The sequence below is a fragment of the Misgurnus anguillicaudatus genome, chromosome 15 (genome assembly GCF_027580225.2).
Source record: "Misgurnus anguillicaudatus chromosome 15, ASM2758022v2, whole genome shotgun sequence".
In the NCBI taxonomy this organism is placed as follows: Eukaryota; Metazoa; Chordata; class Actinopteri; order Cypriniformes; family Cobitidae; genus Misgurnus; species Misgurnus anguillicaudatus.
In genome coordinates, this window is record NC_073351.2 from 14,464,045 (window position 1) to 14,484,842 (window position 20,798).

General features: G+C 40.5%; 1 long non-coding RNA gene across 1 annotated transcript; it reads right to left on the bottom strand.

Annotated features, from left to right (window-relative positions):
- Window positions 1-11,719: 11,719 nt before the first annotated feature.
- On the bottom strand, window positions 11,720-12,573 carry LOC141349779 (uncharacterized). Its single transcript, XR_012357809.1, has 2 exons — window positions 12,088-12,573; window positions 11,720-11,896 (listed from the first exon to the last, which is right to left on the bottom strand). It is a non-coding gene; the product is annotated as an uncharacterized lncRNA (long non-coding RNA).
- Window positions 12,574-20,798: the final 8,225 nt, after the last annotated feature.

Consider the following 20,798-nt stretch of genomic DNA (forward strand, 5'->3'; position numbering starts at 1 on the left):
ACATAAACCTTAAATGGTATATGATCTATGTTAAATGTATATTGTGTCTTTGTGAAATGTATTTCCTATATGTGCTGTGGGTGTGTCAAAAAACATATTTTATGGAAATGTGAAAAAGAATTTCCCTAAGGGGACAATAAATATATACTACTACTAAAAAATTTGTTCAAGTTGTGTGAAATTAAACATTTAAGTGCCACAAGGAATTTTTACAGTGTAGGTTGTTTCAACCGATTGTCGGGTAAACATTTTCTGGGTTAATTTAACTCAATGGCTGTTGTTTGACCGGATGCAAGTCTGAAAATAGACCGGCATTTTTTTTAATGCACTGTAAAACAAAAGATGCACTTTTTGGTGGCCTTAAATATTTAAATATAATGAACTTGGATTTTCAATTAATTTTAAATTATTATTTTTAAACTTGACTAATTAAGAGCTGCTGTAATGTAAAAAAATTAACTTGGACCAGCTTATCTTCAACTCCTCGAGATGAAAAAAATAAGGCAACCACTTTATAAGCAACTCTTCAAAATTAAAAACAAAAATAAGGCAACCCATATTTTTTTACATTGTGAATACTTATTTCGAAATCCTAAAAATGTGAAGCATCAGATTCAGCTGTCTAACATTACATGTACTGCTTTTTCTGGAATAAAGAGAAAAGAATGTATGCAGTTCTTTAAAACAAACCCCTTCTTTGTCCATCAGGGTGCAGTGTTGTTCAATGTTGAGAACCGTTGTTTATTACATTTTTATAGCCGTGATTCTTATTCTCTTACTTTCCAAACTGGGATTTCCCTAGAGACATTACCGAGGGCAATACAGCTTGACTTGCAGATTGCAGTTAGACAACAACACTACTTTGTCGGGCTATAACTTTATTATCAGTTAGACACAAATGTACCCAGGCAAATTTCACCTGGGACATCTGCCGAGAACATGCATGAGCCCAGATCAGATTGTCAAGAAAATAATTGTTTTTTTATTATTTCTTGACTTACCTTCAGACCATTTTGTTGTCTTGTCCCTTTGCAGAACAGTTATGTAATCATTCACAATACAGTTAGACACCTCGAGCATCCCAAAAGAAACCAACACTGCCATAAACATCCCTGATGCCCACTGCCTTACCAAGATGAGGGACTCAATTTGCACTAACACATAGGCAACGTAATAAAACTCAGAGATTGTATTATAAAGATGAACGTATTTTCCACTTCCGACTTAAATCAAACTGTTTTATGGAGTATGACCAATAAACTCAACAGCATCACAAACATATGTTGCTTATAGCACTGACTACTGTGTATTATCAACGTGTGCTGCTGAAATTGTGTTTGTGAAAGTGCATTATATTACCGAAAGCAATTTCTACATAGACCTACTGTTTGTTAAGTGTAAAGCATTACATAATGGCAAGGTCATGGGTTTGATTCTCAAGGAAACACATACAGTGAGATATGATATACCCTGTGGACAGTAAGTTGCTTTTAAAGGATTAGTCCATTTTCTTAAAAAAAAATCCAGATAATTTACTTACACCATGTCATCCAAAATGTTTGTCTTTCTTTGTTCAGTCGAGAAGAAATTATGTTTTTTGAGGAAAACATTCCAGGATTTTTCTCATTTTAATGGACTTTAATGGACACCAACACGTAACAGTTTTAACGCAGTTTAAAATTGCAGTTTTAAAGGACTCTTAACTATCTCAAACGAGGCATAAGGGTCTTATCTAGCTAAACGATTGTCATTTTTGACAAGAAAAATAAAAAATATGCACTTTTAAACCAACACTTCTTGTCTTCCTCCGGCTGTGTGACGACCTCACGCAATACGTCATCACGTCAAGAGGTCATGGATGATGGAGGCGAAATTACGTCCCAGTGTTTACAGGTGTGGAGAAAGAGGACCGTTCTGACATTCTTGTATGTCGAATGATACTAATTAATGTCTTTGTGTAAGTTTATTGTTTAAAATGGTCCGCAAATGTGCGTTTTATATATGTAACACGTGACCTTTTCACGGCATTACGCAATTACGTGTGCTCGCACTGGCGCGTCACACAGCTGGGAGAAGACGAGAAGTTGTGGTTTAAAAGTGCATATTTTTTATTTTTCTTGCCAAAAATGACTTGTTTTGCTAGATAAGACCCTTATTCCTCGTTTGGGATCGTTTATAGTCCTTTGAAACTCCGTTAAAACTGCCATTTTAAACTGCATTAAAACTGTTAAAGGAATAGTCCATTTTCTTAAACAAAAAATCCAGATAATTTACTCACCACCATGTCATCCAAAATGTTGATGTCTTTCTATGTTCAGTCGAGAAGAAATTATGTTTTTTTTTTTTTTTTTGGAAAACATTGCAGGATTTTTCTCATTTTAATAGAGCCCAACACTTAATACTTAACTCAAAACTTAATTTTTTTTTAAACGGTGTTTCAAAGAACTATAAACGATCCCAAACGAGGCATAAGGGTCTTATCTAGCAAAACGATTGTCATTTTTGAAGAAAAATAAAAAATAGGCACTTTTAAAGCACAACTTCTCGTCTAGGTCCGGTCGTTATGTGCCAGCGTGACCCCACGTAATACGTCATCACGTGAAAAGGTCAAAGAGGACGAATGCGAAACTCCGCCCCAGTGTTTACAAGTGTGTTGAAAGAGGACCGTTTCGCATTGTTGTATGTGGAATGATACTAATTAATGTCTTTGTGTCAGTTTATTGTTTAAATGGTCCGCAAATGTGCATTTCATATATGTAACACGTGACCTTTCCACGGCATTACGCATGTACATGAGGTCGCGCTGGCTCGTCACACAGCCGGAGGAAAAAAGAAGTTGTGGTTTAAAATGTATATTTTTTATTTTTCTTGCCAAAAATGACAATTGTTTCGCTAGATAAGACCCTTATGCCTCGTTTGGGATCGTTTAGAGTCCTTTGAAACTCCGTTGAAACTGCAATTTTAAACTGCATTAAATCTGTTAATTGTTGGGCTCTATTAAAGTCCATTAAAATGAGAAAAATCCTGGAATGTTTTCCCCAAAAAACATAATTTCTTCTCGGCTGAACGAAGAAAGACATCAACATTTTGGATGACATGGTGGTGAGTAAATATCTGGATTTTTTTTTTTTAAGAAAATTGACTTACAAATTGTTTACAGAGGGCCTATAGCTAAAGTTAGCAAAATGATTGAAATCCGTAGCACATAATCAGAAACCTCTGATAATTCGCAACATCCTGATTATATTTAAATGATTATTAGTATTAAGGTATTGTAAAATATACATGTACCGTATGCTTTTACAATACACAATATTAATTGGCAAGAATTTGTGTTATTTCTAAAAGAGCAGTTTCTTGGCCCTTAAGAAAATCGTTTGACGTTCACTGTACTATTTTTGGCCTGGGCATGGACACATGATAAAGCAGAGAGGTTGGGACATGACTTCACCTCTGTGTTTTGGTATTTGGGTCACCATGGCAAACACGAGGAGTCAAACCTGCAGCTGGCCATTCCAGAATATTATGAAAAGAACAGTCATTTCTCAAAGAAACCAGATTTCATTTTGGAATGGCTAGGTGGCCTGTCAATATTAGGATTAATGTTATCATGGGTTAAGCGAAAACATAAAACACATATAGTATGGTTTTGGGTCGTGATCAGTGGTCAGATAGGGGAGGAAGGGCAAAAACTGAGTATAGTTTAGGGAATGGGTGGGGTAACAGGGTACACAAGGGAGTCAGTTCTCGACCCCAGAGAACACAGAGAGCCTTTATATCCTCTTACTCATGGAAAAGAGAAGTTTATCCTTGTGTTTTAGAAACACACGCACACTCGAAACTCTTTTTAACACAGTCATATAAATGTGAGTGTGCTTTAACTCTGTACAAAAGTATTAAGTTCTCTGTTTATGTTTCTCTCTTGGATATTTCCTTCATGTTGTAATGAATACATGCTTGATTTTGAACACAAGTTGACATTGAAAAGCTGGCAGAAAATGTAAAAGAGTAACTCTAAGACATGAAACATCTGAGAATTGTTTGGTTTGTTATGGCGATCGTAAGATATGTCATTGTCCTTGTTTATTCATGCACAGTCAGAGTCACCATATAAATGTGCAGGGTGTGTAATGTTATCATAACATTTGCCACTAAATACATTTGACAATCTTGCATGTGATTACATGTGCAATGAATGCGAATTGTATCGCCAAGCAGAATGTGCTTGGGTACTTTAGATCGATTACACAAAATCACATATTGTATTTGATGCAAAACTACTTAAAGTTAGTATTATTATTTTTTTTAAATAGACACAGTATGTTGAAAGTACACGTTATTTGGCAAAATGCTTGAAAACTAATAAAAATGAAATGTAAGGTTAAAATATATTTAAGTAGGCTATGTTATACCATGGGCCTGTTAAATGCTTTATTCTGATTCAATGACCTATTTTTTCACATGCTTGCAGAGAATGGTTTACCAAAACTAAGTTACTGGGTTGATCTTTTTCACATTTTAGGTTGATAGAAGCATCGGGGACCAAATTATAGCACTTGGTATTAGTTGAGCAGATGTGCATTATCTGATATGCGAGTTTAGCAGCTTTGCATTAAAAGTGCCGTAAAATGAAATATTTTATTGATATTTTTGTTTGTTTATAGAAAATGTCACTTTGTTTCATTTATTGGTATCTAATGCAATAAAAAACATAGTTTTACTGTACTTAAAGTGTCAAAATACTTTTAAATAGAGTGTATGTAATGAAGGACACTATACGGTAGTCTATATTTGGTTGAATGACTGCCTAAACCCTGATGCGTACTGATGCAATTTCGACAATATATTGTTGTAAAGTGGATGACAGACAAGTGCTGTGTTGTTTACAGTTGATGGACCAAGGCATGTGGTTACTTCATGCTCTACAAACAAACAGTTTGCCGGTAGTAATGATACATTACATCAGCTGTTGTTGTTCTTTCTTATATTTGTTACATTCTTGATAACACCTGCAGACAGATAATATAATCAGCCTTGGGCTGATTTTAGTTATTGACTCTGACTCGTGTTTGCCTGCATTACAATCAGCACATTAAAGATGGATACAGTAGCTACACACTACACTATACAGTCAAAAATGATTTCTAAATCAACCTCTTAACTTCCTCCGTATAAAAAGTGTTAATATTATCCAACTTTTTTTAAGTAAACTAAATGTAAACAGTTAAGTAAACAGTACGGAGCCCCTAAGGGGACATGGAGAAAAAATTAAATAAAGTTTAGTTTCGTGTGCACATGTGAAACAATGGCGCGTGCACATGAAATTGAAAATGTCATGTGCGTTCAAGAAAGTTTCATGTGCACACGTGAAACTAAACTTTTTAAAAAAAATTCTGCACATGAAGGTTTCACATGAGCACATGAATCTAAACTTTTTTACTCCAATGTCACCTTAGGGGCTCGGTAGAACAGTGGCGGCTGGTCAATAATTTTTTTTTTTAATATAAAATAAAATCATTTAGTTGTACTATTTCACTCTTAGTCATGTTATCATTTATTTAAAAAAACAAAACTGAGTTTGTTGTGTTTGTGTCATGTTTGTGTGTCTGGGGTGCGCCCCAAACAAGTGTCTATGTAGGTCAGTAAAAAGGGTAAAAACATGTGACCTGAAACTGAGCTCTAATTGGCTGGTTTCGGATCCGCCCTGGGGCGCAGGACTGTGCGCCCCAAACCCTCCCACTTATGATGAAGTGAATCAATATTCTTCTTTATGTCTTTGACCTCATGTGATTGGATCATTTTCAGAGTCTGTGTTGCAGATTGCCATGTAACCCATAATATGATTTTATGCTTATTCAGTTGAAGAATAAATAAAGGATTAAGGAGCTTGGACCAGATTGAGCAGCAGGAAATTATCATGGTCGAGTTTACATGCTTTTCCTTGACTTATGGCAAATGGAGTTGGCTAACGTTAGCTGGATGCTATGTAAGTCAAATGCAATTCAATTTATTTATATTGCGCTTTTCACAATAGTTAATTGTTTCAAAGCAGCTTTACATTAATGGAAGCAGTGAAAAGCACAGAAAAACGACAGATAGCACACCAAAATACACGATAGCATAAGCAGTTAAATTTGCTGTGGCTATGACTCAACATTATAAGCGAGCGTATTACTAATGTAACATCTAGAAGAGGAAGCTCAGTTAAGCCCAAGAAGTCTGTCTCCCTTGGGGTAAAAAAACCCCTAGGAGAAAAAAAGGCCGGGCTTTTTAGCCGAGGAAATAAAAAAAGTCCTAGGAGGGAAAAACCCTTGGAAGATATATATTAGTAATAGTATATCGTCCCCTTGGAATTATAAGGTTCTATCTAACATTTTTGTCAAAATTGAGTTATTCACATATTCTTACTCTGTGACAACTTATTTACATTATGTGATGTTTTATTTTAAGTTTTGTACATTTTGGGACGTTTTATTAAAAAAACAAAAAGGTTCTATCTACAAAATCGAACTCTAAGTTGGCTCTATAAGGTTCTATCTGCGTGAGCTAATCAGCACTTCGAATGCACCGAAGGGGACCAATCAGGATCAACTTTATGGGGTGGTTTCTCAGACAGGGATTAGCTTAAGCCAGAACTAGAACTTAGTTTCATTAGAAAATATTTACCAAACATGCCTTACTAAAAGTATTACTTGTGTGCATTTTGAGGCTAAACAAAGGGCACTAATGTATTTTAAGATATGTCAGTGCAAGTTGTTTTCAGTTTGGACAGCTCTTACATTTATTTTATTCTAGGACTAGTCTAATCCCTGTCTGTGAAACTGTCCCTATATGTGGTGTTGCCGGCTTTGTCCTTGACGACAGGAAAAATCACAGACACACAATATCTGTGAGGATTATGGCACCCAACGCAAAGTTTTTAAGAAACCTTAAGATCGACAGCCGAATTTTAGGGAAGTTCACCCTACTGTAAAATCAAGCTTAAGCTGGTGAGATGGTTTTAGCTGGTCTCCCAGCTTGGTTTTTGCTGGTATTGCTGGTATAGCAAGCTGGTCTAGCTGTGTTTTGGTCACTTTTTAAGCGGGTCTAGCTGTGTTTAAGTCACTTTTTAAGATGATCTAGCTGTGTTTTGGTCACTTTTTAAGCTGGTCTAGCTGTGTTTTGGTCACTTTTTAAGCTGGTCTAGCTGTGTTTTGGTCACTTTTTAAACACTCTAGCTGTGTTTTGGTCACTTTTTAAGCTGGTCTAGCTGTGTTTTGGTCACTTTTTAAGTTGGTCTAGCTGGACTTATCTGGTCATGCTGGAAGACCAGCTGACCCACCAGCTTGACCAGCTTTGCCAGGCTGGTTGGACCAGCTTACACCAGCTACTGCCGCCTTAAACCAGCTAAAACCAGGTACCAGCTTATGCTGGTCTTTGCTGGATTTTTCAGTAGGGGCAGTCTTTTTTTAGGTCTTGCTGAGGAGATTGTTTTCATAGTTAGACACCACACTAGCCAGCAGTGCTAGCTTCTTAGTTCCTGATATTAAGAGGCAAGCACTAAGATAAAAAATACAGAAAAAACGAACTAACCTATCCTACCCAAAAAAGTGTGTTTACAGTAAGTTATGATTGTTATGTCAAAATGTAAACATGTGAAAGGTTGTTAAAACAGTTACCTCAGTATTAAAATGATTTCAGAATGATTGTAGCCTGTACCTGCTCAATCCTACTGAAAAATCCAGCAAAGACCAGCATAAGCTGGTAGCTGGTTTTAGCTGGTTTAAGGTGGTAGTAGCTAAGTCCAGCTAGACCAACTCAAAAAGTGACCAAAACACAGCTAGACCAGCTTACTACACCAGCAAACCCGCCAAAACCAAGCTGGGAGACCTGCCAAAACCAAGTTTTGAGACCAGCTCAAACCAGCTCACCAGCTTATGCTGGTCCCAGCTGGATCCTTCAGCAGGGAATGGTATAACATGCTAAAACAAAATTGTCTATTTTGTAATGAACCCGACATATACAGGAGGATGGTAGAGAAACTGAGGCAGAAGAGGGAAGAAGCAATGTTGTAAAAGAGCAATGTAAAATCAGACTTTAGAGATAAAAGTGCTAAAAATAAAAATATTAAATGTCATAGAAATGTTAAAAATGTTACTTTCTAACACATGTTGAAAAATTGTTACAACATTAATTTTATATTTAATGTTTAAATAATGTTTTTGCAGATAGAACCTTATAATTCTTAGCAAAAAGTGTTGTTTTAGAATTAGAAGGTTCTATCTGCATTTGACCCCTTCCAAAAATCCACATTTAGAAATTTGAGAGGATTTTGATATTGTATATTTAGAATGCATTTAGGGTCCCTGTTATTTTCATGATTGAAAGAAACTTCGTCCCCATGTAAGTTTTCCTTTATGTAATGCAAAAACTTTGAAGCTCAATATCTCAAAACTGCTAGGAACGCAGATAGAACCTTATAATTCCAAGGGGACGATATATTTAAGCAATATCGCTCGAGTAGGAGTGTGATATAGCTCTATATCATCACGGCTGTGATTAGGCCAGAGGCACGAGGCCGCAGGCCGAGTGCCGGAGGCAATCACAGCCGTGATGATATAGAGCTATATCACACGACTCCGAGAGCGATATTGCTTTTATACAACAGTTCGACGGCACACGTTTGAAAAACGAAAACTAGAAAACAACAACGGAGTTATTTTAAAAGCCTTTTTGTTTGGGAACTACTTCTTCCGCCACGGATTTGAGGGCGGCCAGAATGACAGGTAAAACTTTCGGCTGCTTTGAAGCTCATAACAACTCAATGGCCTGAAAAGCCGTTACTTTATATTACCGTTTCTTGGTCACAAAGTGTAGTTTTAAGATTAGTTCAGTCGAGAATGTATATGTATTATATTTAAATCTGCAGTCGATTAGTAAAGATAGCGCCTGTTTGAACGTTTGCTTAGTGAGATTCGGTACGAATGAGAACCAAAGCATGAGCGGACATCAGTGTTCACTCGCCCCGCTGACCACCGCCCTCTCTGGGCTACATCTCTGAAAGAGATACCCTGGCTCTCATGTTGGCCTTGTTTGTTTATGATCGTCAAAATGAGATCAAATCAGCAGTATTTGGTGTCATGATCAAACTATTACTTGTTTTTTAATTCATATTTAGTGTCTTTTGTGTTGTTATTGTTTTGGCGCGAGGTAAAAGTTAATAAAACTACTTGTATAACGTTACTATTGCTTTCTCATTTATTCTTAACGTGATACGAGCACTCGATTATTATTATTAAACTTTGTTCTTGTCAGTACTATATAAAACGTTTTTTTATAAGTGTCAGAGAGATGTTTTTGCATGCTTCTTATAAATATACCAGTGGTGATATCTCATAACATGTTTTAATAGTCAGGTCACGATAAAGTAAATGATTAATGTCCACATTTAAAAGCTGCGGTGCTTACCTGCAGTTCCACGGTGTTTTCGCGTTCTGATAAGAAATATAGCTCCAGAAAAAAAACGAGTGTTTATATTCCTCTTTCCAAGCGTTAATCATCCACACGATGTGACAAGACATTTCTCCCATTAACTGTAACGTAACATCCAAAAGCGCTGATCTTTGAAGGAATAATAACTTCTGATTGGGGATTCACAGACTGATTTATGAGCTAGTAAACTAATGAGACAAACGGAGAGTGATTCAAACAGCGCGTCTGTGTTTTTCCATTCAGAGATGAGCCTGCTTAGGACCTCCATTCACTAGGTGGCGGAATGATACGAAAGGTGAAGCGGTTACAGTGCCGATATCAGTACAATATCGCATAGGTCTTAGCCAATCAGATTCGAGAACCAGAAAGAACTGTTGTATAAATATATACATATAAACAGATAAGGAGATTAAGTGAAGATTAAGTGAAGATTAAGCGGGTTCTGCCGTTGATCGTTGGTCAGGCATCAGCTGGACATCACGTTGAAGGACGGCCAGTAGATCAGAGGTGTGCCGACTTTCACATCTACCGGAACTGGGTCTGTTTGTCTCATTGTCCTCGGGGTTGAGGACGAGACAGGGAGAGAAAAACAAAATCATATTAGCATAGGATTGCTGTTCACATGTAATGCAAGTGTCACACAGTGATGTGGTTTAAATCAGCTTAGTTCCAGACAGACTAACTATTGCGGCATAATTATATTATCCATACTTGAGGATTTTGCAAATTGGGGGCACAATGCGAAGGTATATATGGTAACTAAGGGTCACCTTCCGGTCTTTAAGAGAAAATGAAACCTGTCGAACCGTTTGACTAAGGCCTGAAGCCCCACTGTCGTCGTTAATGCAGGTTCAGTGGCAAACGGGTCTATATTCCATACTATTTACAAGACCACGAGAAAACGGCAACATCGCAACCTAACCATACGTGTCAACCCGTTTGACTAAGGCTGGAGGCCCCACTGTCGTCGTTAATGCAGGTTCAGTGGCAAACAGGTCTGTATGGCATACTATTCACAAGACACACGAAAGCGCCAAAATCGCAACCCGACCATACGTGCCAACCCGTTAGATTAAGGCCGGAAGCCCCACTGTCGTCGTTAATGCAGGTTCAGTGGCAAACGGGTAATAAAAAAATAAAAAAACAATAAAAATGCCCTTTATTATTTCCCTGTTTGCTGTTTATAAATCTGCTTGATATATAACTTACTGGGCGAATTTTTGAGCCGCATTTGAGCTGCCTTTGCGTGGACATGATGCTCAGATAATCCGGTATTTTCCGTGGCTTGGTCAACTTTGTTGCAATGTACTGGTCTGTGATAAGGCAACTTTACTGTGTGTGTGTGTGTGTGTGTGTGTGTGTGTGTGTGTGTGTGTGTGTGCGTGTGTGTGAATGATTACCATGATTAGTTCATTACAAATTTTTTTAGCATTTTTTTTTTTTGTTATTGGCATGACACTTCAGATTTGAAAACTGGCCACGATCGATCCTCTTGTGTGACCTTGCCCACCGGTGCTAGGGTACAGTGCTTTTGTGTTGTCAATGCCACATCAGCATCTGCAGATTCAAGACCTTCAGAACTAACAAGGTACTGATTAAAAACCACTAAATGTGCTCTCCCACCCTTCTAAATCCTGTCCTAGCAATTTGTTCCAATTGTCCGAGTCTATAAACAAGTGTATTTCTGCTAGGGTTGCCCTGTGTTAGCAGCACCTCTGTAATGAGAATTTATTCCCCCATTGCTGCCTCCGTATGGCCTCCCCCCAACACCAGCGTTCACATTTGTCCAAGAACAGACGCAAATGTAAGATTGGAAAACTGAGTAATCTTCACGATAGCGAAGTGTGAGTCTGACTGCAATAACAACTCACCTCCTTTATTCAAAGCCTTAGATATAATGGTGCACAGAAACAGGGATGATAAGAAAGTTCATTAGCTCAGCCCACGCTGCAGGAGACCTGATGCCATTATTAAAGCAAACTGGCCAGCCGCTGAAGCCAAAATAAAATAACTTCAATAACTTTTTTTTTTTCACAGTAAAGTTACATTATTTACCACAGCCCTCCCCCCCTTTCCATCCCTTCCCTACTCTGGCCTTTCCTCTTCATATCTGAACAGTTCAAATGAACCCCCTATTGAGTGTAAGTTGTGTCACAAGTCGGGGTGGACCCAGATGTAAATAAGGTCACGCCCCTTTCTCCACCTCGAGGAGATTCCCAAAGCCACCCCAATGACCAGACACACAAGGTAAGCATAAATTAAAATATACTTTATTTAATTTACTTAAAACTAATAAATAGGGAAGGGAAGAAGGGGGGACTTAAAATGACGGCCACTCTAGGCTCTCCTCCTTCGCCACCAACTGGATCTTTACACAGTTCATTCTCTTGGCATTCCCGTTGGCTCTCTTTCTCTCCACAGATTACTGCTGGGACACAGGGACACAGTGAATCAGTTCCAAGGTTTTCTCTCACCTCTCTGCAGGTTACAGCTTCTAGGTAGGTATGGCTCTCCACAACTCAATATCTCAGTGCTCACGCTGGCTCTCTTTCTCTCTCCACAGATGACTGTTGGGATGCAAGGACACGGTGAATTGATTCTAAGGTTTTCTCTCACCTCTGTGCTGGTTACAGCTTCCAGGTAGGTATGGCTCTCTCCACAACTCAATATCTCAGTGCTCACGCTGGCTCTCTTTCTCTCCACAGAGAACTGCGGATGGCGGGCTTAATGCTGGCTAGCTATGCAGTGCGTTGATTAGACAGTGGTTTACAATGGGACGCCGGGGACCAAGTCCCACTCGGCGAACTTGTTGGTTGACAGAGGGGCGAGGACGTCACGCCGGCACACCGGGTCGAGCGCTGCCCTTTCCTCGAGACCCGTTGGTCAATCGAAAACCGGACCGGGGCGCCCTTTCGTCGAGACCTCGGGCCGGCGGATCTCGTTCGCCTCTACTCTGTAGTGATGAAAAAGACACAGATAAAGTAACAACAGCAAATGTAGTACTCACGCACACCGCCACTCGCACAGTTCTTCACCGCCACTCTATAATACCGTCAGACTGAAGCACACTACAGCATAATCGTGCAGATGTTCTCTAGCGCCGTGTTTTTCTCGTCGTCGTGCCGGGACGAGTGACTGAAGGCAGGGTTTCCTGAGACAAGACACACCACTCTCACTGCAATACACAGCATTACACAGCACCACTTCAAGTGAAAATTTCTACATCCAAAAGACTCACCCACCACGCTTAGTGCACACAATGACGCCCGCCTTCTTCCACTTTGCTCTGGGCGAGAATAGGGAGATGGTAGACGGCCTAGTGTTTGTTTATTGTCGTCACTGTAGCTGCTTACACAAAAACCCTTCGGCTCACCCACCACGCTGGTACAGGGGTAGGGCCCTCGTTCGCTCTTGAAAACACTCCAAACGATTGTATAAATCAACTGCATATAAAACACCTACTTCAAGTGATGTATTTACTCACAACTACTGTCTGCCTTCGTCCTAGGTTGACTTCACGCTGTAATAACTCCAAATGCATGAATGAGGCTTTTTCCAGCCACCATATCACTTCTTCACAGATGCAAACTCACAGCAGCAAGTTTCCCTCTTCCTCCGTTCCTCCGTTCCTCTCGTCCACGTTAGTGTCCGTCTAGTATTCCACCTATAAGGTTGTCGATGTCCTCCTTTGCATAAATCTATGGTTCAACGAGAGAGAGAGAGAGCAATACGGCGATCCAAGCAGCGCATCCGGCGAGCCCAACTCGGCGCTACGATACACAACAACACTCAGCAGTTAACTCTCCAACGATTTCGGGGGGCTCCTCCTTAAAGATCCACAGCTTGCCTTCCTTTCGCCTCCTGTGGCTCTGTCCTCTTTCCGCTCGCTTCAGCGATCCCCGGATCAACAGAGCCTTCGGGCTCTTCAAAAGGTGCGTGTCTTTGTATTGCCTTTGGCAAAGGGATTCCCCCGTGTCAACCGCCTCTCGTGTACATCGCTCCGTGTCAATCGCTCTCGTGTCCGAACCCTGTCTCTTTGTGTTTCAGCAGAGCTATTTATTTCGTACGGCCTCCAATCACCCTTCGCTGGCTTCATTCCTCTCACCTGCGGCTCGTCAACCCCTGATTCCGTTGTCCTGGAAACCAGGAAGTGAGAAGGTCCGTCCTCGTATGTGGCCCGGTGGGGAAACCTTCCGGGCGGAACCAAAACTTCCCTAACTTTGGTTCCGCCCTTAAAAAGATCGTCACCTTGTGACAAGTTGTTAATCATTTGATTTAATGGTGATGAACAGCACTAGGCTGTAGATAAATCAATGTGACGTCAGGACCACCAAGTCTTTAATGTAGCCCTGCAGACTTGCGTTTTGAAACTGCACAAACATCTCCCGTCTACCATCCATTGTTACGATTTCTCTTAACTTTGCAGTATGAATCAAACCATCTCAAGTCATTCTTGATATAATGAACAACAGATCCAACTCTGGATTTGTAAATATATCAAACAAAAATGAATGAATCATATAGTACACTCATAACTTTAATAACTCACAATGGAAAAAATGCAACATCGTTGAGTCATAAGAATACATGTACTGTTGGTCTTATATAAGAAAAAGGTGAAATGTGTTTGTCAGTCTTGCTTAAAATACAAAACCACTATCTAAAATGACAGTGTGATCATCTTAATTGTATTTTTTTTTATTGGTGTAGTTGTCACTTTAAGAAGCCTTTTCTACTTGATCTGACCTTTTAAAATGACTTTTATTAATTTTACCCAATATTTTCAGGTGAACTTTTGTAAGTTGTTTAAGATGTGAAAAGGCAGGGTCCATGATCTCTGAAAGCCAATGTTGACATTTGAAATGGAATAGAATAGAAATTCTTTATTGTCATTATACTCAGTACAATGAGATTTAAAGATCAGCCCCATATAAAGTGCACACAAAATTAACACAGTGATAATGATAGTGCAGGGATCAGTGCAAATATTATCGTTCAGTTTACATTAGTGCAAAATTGCATTTAAGTATAGTGACAGCTTTAGGGAAGAAGCTATCCCTGAGTCAGTTTGTTCTGGCCTGTATGGACCTGAAGCGTCTGCCAGAGGGCAACAGGTTAATGAGATGGAAACCAAGGTGGTTTGTGTCCTTCAAGATGTTTCTGGCCCTGTTGATACAGCGAGAATTATAGATTGCAGTCAAGAAAGACAGAGAGCAACCAATGATTTTTTGTGCGTTGTTAACCACCCTCTGCAGTCTCTTCCTGTCAGCCTCCGTGCAGCTGGAGTGCCACACTGTCACAGCGTAGGCCAGCAGGCTCTCAATTGTGGAACGGTAGAAGGTCACCAGTAGCGTGTTGAGTTGCTCCCTCCTGAGCACCCTCAAGAAGAGTAGCCGCTGCTGGGCCTTCTTTACCAGCGCTGAGGTGTTATTCGACCAGGAGAGGTCTGCAGAGATGTGGAGGCCGAGAAATTTGAAGGACTCCACTTGCTCTACACATTTGCCGTTGATGTAAAGGGGTGCAGGGTCAGGTCTATTCCGCCTAAAGTCCAGAATGAGTTCCTTAGTGATGTTTAATGCCAGGTTGTTTGATCCACACCACTGCCCCAGTTTCAGGACCTGATCTCTGTAGGCCGCCTCATTTCCCCTTGTGTTCAGCCCCACCACCGTTGTGTCGTCAGCAAATTTGACAATGATGTTTTCTGGGTAGAGGAAATAAAGAAGCGGGCTCAACACACATCCTTGAGGAGAGCCAGTGCTGAGAGTGCGGGGTGAGGAGAGGTGAGGACCAAGTTTCACCTGCTGGGGTCGGTTGATCATAAAGTCTTTTATCCAGGAGCAGGTGGATGGTGGCAGCCCCAGGCTGACTAGCTTGGGGATCAGAATGTCTGGTATTATTATGTTAAAGGGTGAACTGAAGTCAATGAAGAGCATCCTTACATAGTTCCCCTGTTGCTCTAGATCAGGGGTGGGCAACTCCTGGTCCTGAGGGCCAGTGTCCCTGCAGAGTTTAGGTCCAACCCTAATCAAACACAGCTGAAAAATCTAATTGAAGTCTTCAGGACTGTTTGGAAATGACATTCAGGTGTGTTCGATTAAGGTTGAAGCTAAACTCTGCAGGACTGTGGCCCTCGATGCCCATCCCTGCTCTAGATGAGTCAGCGCTGAGTGAAGAGCAATGGCTATGCTTCAGTTGATCTTTAGTCCGGTATGCATACTACTACGGGTCCAGGGTGGGGGGGGGCAGGCTTTGATGTGTCTTAAAACCAGTTTCTCAAAGCATTTAGTGACATTTGGGGTAAGCGCTATGGGGCGGAAATCATTGAGGCAGGTTGTGGGTGACTTTTTTAAGATCGGGGTGATTATGGCAGATTTCAGACAGGGTGGAATGATGACTTGTTCCAGAAACAGGTTAAAAATGTCAGTGAAAACATGTGATAGCTGGTTAGCCTTGAGCACCTTCCCAAGTACCCCGTCTGGGCCTACAGCTTTCCTTATGTTCACTGCACAAAACACCCGTCTCACATCCTGTGCCTCAAGAGTGAGTGAGGGGGGTGTTGGAGGCTGGTGGGGGTTGTGATGGTCGTTGGAATTGAGTGGCTGAGTGCTGTGATTGAAACGCAAAGCAGGCAAAAAAAGCTGTTCAGCTCCTCTGCCAACTCCACATCTGTGGAGTCCGCGGGTGTCACAGCACAGCCTTTTTAGTTGGTGATGATCTGTATGCCCTGCCATACCTGTCTGGGGTTGTTGAGATGTTCCTCTGTCCTCCTCTTGTATTCTGCCTTTGCAAACCTAATGGCTCTCCTTAGGTCGGTGCGAGCGGCACTGTACAATGCTCTGTCACCCGATCTGAATGCTGAGTCACATGCCCGGAGGAGCGTGTGGACCTGGTTTGTCATCCAGGGTTTCTGATTTGGGAACACCCGGATGCATTTTTCCACAGTGACATTCCCAATACAGTACTTGATGTAGCCAGGTCATCATGGTAGAAGGCATTCCGCCTTGTATGTTCAAAGCAGTCCTGCAGACGGTGGAGGGCATTCTCGGGCCAGGTGGTGATGGTCCTCTCTATGGACTTTGTTTGTCGACTGAGGGGGTGTATGCTGGAGTGAGGAGTGGGGAAAGGTGGTCTGACTGGCCCAGGTGGGGGAGCGGTACGGCTCTATTAGCATACTTGATGTTGGTATACACATGATCCAGAAAATTTTCCCCCTTGTTGAGCATTTTAAATGTTGGTGGAATTTTGGTAATACAGTCTTGAGATTTGCTTTATTGAAGTCCCCTGCAATAATGTGGACACCATTGGGGTGGGCGCGCTGGTAAGTATTGATAGCGTTTAGCAGCGCAGAAAGAGCAATGTTTACATTAGCATCTGGTGGTATGTAGGCTGCACTAATGACAACAACAGCAGATAAAAGGGTCTGCATCTCACCGACATGAACTCCAGGTCAGGAGAACAGTGTCTATCCAAAATAATGCTGTTGTTAGACCAACCTTCATGCACATAGATGCAGAGTCCCCCTCCTCTCTTTTTCCCAGAGTCACTGTTCCTGTCCCATCTGTGTAGCATGCGACCTTCTAATTGCACCGTGGCATCAGGTATGTGTGTATGTAGCCATGTCTGTGATAATAAATATGCAGCAGTTACGAACATAGCGATTTCCAGCCAGGTGTATTTCCAGGTCGTTCATTTTGTGTTTCATGGATCTGGCATTTGTAAGATAGAGGCTCGGCAGCAGAGGTTTGACTGGCTGTTTCCTTAGCCTAGCCAGTAGCCCAGGCCTGCAACCTCTCTTTTGTTTCCTCTCGGGGCGCCGTCTTCGTCGCCTACCTGACCCGATAACAATCCACGGAGATCCTGCTGGTCTCACTATATCATCCGGAATGTTGTGAGGGCGATGAAAGTCGCTGGAGATGGTCATTTTTGGGTTGAAACCAATGTCCAGAAAGTCCAAACGACTGTAGTGTTCAGTAGTGTAGGTAGACGAACGCACAACACACAATAAACATAAAATAAGGCACATATAGGGAGAACTCTGAGCCGCTGCCTCTGTGCACGCCGCCATCTTTCTTGATGCAAATCACCTAAACAAACACGTCCCTACCCCAATAGAATCTGGACCTTCTTTTGATAGACCCGCCTCACACATACGCAACTCAGGCAACGATGTCCGTTAGTAGACACGCACCTTACTGCTAATCAGTGGCGAACCGTGAGTACTTCAGCTGGGCCTTCAAAATATGCAATGAAGTGCAAATGCCTCTCCATGCGCAATTACGCATGGCGCAATAAATGAAAGTCACAAATTTAATGGATAGGTTCTATTTACTACACCGCCTTAATTCTTAAAAACAGGAAAATGGAGACAAGTGAGCATGGGGGAAAAAACACCAAAATAAATTGAGAGTAGTTTGTTTTTCATAAATTTTAAAATTCAGAATATAATACTAGGCTATTCGTATTTCGTTAAATCATACAGTGAACGTGTAAAAATTCTGAGCACGCAAAGTTAAATTACAGAATAGGCATCGTTTGCCTTTAAATGCAGTTTTAAAGTTTAAAATTACTTTAATCTAACTGATAAACACAAATACAGACTCTGCTGCTCTGTAAATTTGCATTTAATTTTTGTTTTTTGTAAATATATATTTAGCTGTAGGATAGCTTGTTAGTCTTTTTTCATAAGGGGAAATATAGCACCCTGCGTTCTCAGTGCACCTCCTTGTGGCTTATAACTGTTATATTTTGCGGGCTCGCAAAATCCCTAGCCCGAGCCCCGGTGAATGTTTTTGCATTCTCTGAGATTTAAGGCTTGTTCGACTTCATGCGGCGCCGCAAGAACCGACAGCCGGATGACGTCAAGAAATCATATTTCGTCTCGCTCTCGCGATACTTTGACGTCATCCGGCTGTCGATTCTTGCGGCGCCACATGAAGTCGAACAAGCCTTTAGTTAGGTAATTATATTGTATGTAATTCGGCGTCGCCTGCAGTCATTACTATCCTCAAGTAAAACTGTCAGGAAGTGAAAGTATAATTAAACCCATTATTTTTCTCGTGTTCACGTCTGATATGCGCAGCGCAGCTGCACGCGCATCTCTCGGCTGTGCTCTTCACGAGTACCCGCTTAAGTAATTTCGTTTTTACCTCAGCCCTATCAAACTAGCCACAACGTCAATCACGTTTTCTGCCATTTACCTCAACCACTCTCACCGCAGAGATTCGGGCCATTAGACGGTCTATGATTAGGACTTCTTCTTCTTTGGTGTTTTACGGCAGCTCGCATCCAGCTTGTTGCATGATTAGGACTTCATGAAGGCTTACAATGCTTTGTTTTTTACCCGCCCACTTGAAATCAAAGCGTGATTGGTCGATTTGCACGTCACTCTCCACACCAAAACACATAGCTTGGCCTTCCTTGGGATTCTTGAAGTCCTAACCAATGAATGAGCCAGTTTACCGGGCCTTAATAGAGACAGACGATTCTGATTGGATATGAACCTGACAGTAAGCTTAACGCTAGAACATAGATGAGAGAAAATATATTACATGTATTAAATTAAATTAAATTAAATATAAATTTAAACATGTAAAAACATATTTTTATTGAATACTTTATTATGTATTAGTATTATTATAAAAAATATTTTTATTAATTTTTTTAGGCCTTCTCTGAAGGCGTAGAAGGCCCTGAAGGTTCCCCACTGCTGCTAATTGGCTACAAGTGTGTTTTGGTAGTCGGCCCGTTTCCCTTTTCCAAAGCATTTTTCAGATATCGTTCGCTCCGCCTTTAACTGTACAAGGTGATGTGTGTAAATTTTAGCGGCATCTAGTAGTGAGATTGTGAATTGCAACCAAGAGCTCCCTGCTGAAAAAAACAGCATCAAACCAGCATGGACCAGCATTGGAATTATGCTGGTCTATGCTGGTTTAGCTGGTGGTCACCAGCATACCAGCACCAAAACACAACATATGCTGGTATGACCAGCATGGGATGCTGGTGCTAATGCTGGTTCAGCTGGTGCTAATGTTGGTTTGGTGCTGGTTTAGCTGGTGCTGATGCTGGTTTGATGCTGGTTTAGCTGGTGTTCACTAGCAAACCAGCACCAAAACACAACATATGTTGGTCTTGCTGGTATGCTGTTTTTTTCATCAGGGCTCACCCCTTGATTTTCAAAACGCATATGGTAGCTGCAATCTGACACAACGTAGGGATGAAAGGCGCTCTGTAGAGCAGTTGGTCCATTTAGGGCTACTGTAGAAACATGACGGCAACTTCCATGTGGGTGCTGGGACTTGTGGTGCATAGAGATAAAAATGGCTCATATAAAAAATACACCACTTACAGTAATATTATATTGCATTTCTGTCAAGAGATTCTTCTAAAAATTTCACAATGCACCTTTAAAGAAAATATTAAATATTACTATATTCTTTTTAGGACTAATACATGCAGTAACATTAAAGCCTCCAGAACATGGGCATCATTTACAGTGAATGTCTCTCTTTATGCTCACATGCTGTCTCATTTTCTTTGTCATTATTGTTTTTCTACAGTAAAATCATGTGTTTACTCAATACCGCTCCAATGACTTGAAGCTGAAAATGGCCCGACCGTCTGTTTTAAATCTGAAGTCATGGTGCTGGAATTTACTAATAGGTCTATGATTTGGTCTTGCCCCACTTATGCTCACTGAAACTTACAAGCATGTAGCCTATAAACCGAACTGTTCACACTTACTACTTTCAACTTTTTCATATCAATATAATTTTAAAACCTTACTTATTTAAACAAATAAGCCAATTGAAATAGTATGAATAAGAATGTTTTTTTAAGTTCATCAATTATTTTTTTATTATGTTTATACTCAAAATAATTTGCTGTAAATGTCTTGTGGTGCTGGGCTAGAATCAGGATGCTAATGATTTTGAACACAAAATATTTTGCTTTTGCCATCGGTTTATTTTTCATAAATTAAGTTTTATGTAACAAAACAGACTGATTAAAACTGAAACTTGTGATTTATTTCTAATGAAAAAATAGAAATCATGGGCACCATTCTGAATAAACACATAAGCTTAGATGTGTGTGTATGTTTTGAGGGAGACATGGTGTTTATTCTGCTCATTTCCTAATCACTCACAAAACAAAATGTTGTTCTTCTGGTTCACCAAAACTGCTGGCACGCAGTAAAGTACATGTTTTGTACAAGCGCCAATTTCAGATAGGAAATTACCCTAAAATGAGTGTATGCTGACTTTATTAGTGGTGTCCAAAAGTCCCCATTAAAAATCTGAAAATATTTTTGATTATTATTAATTATTAAA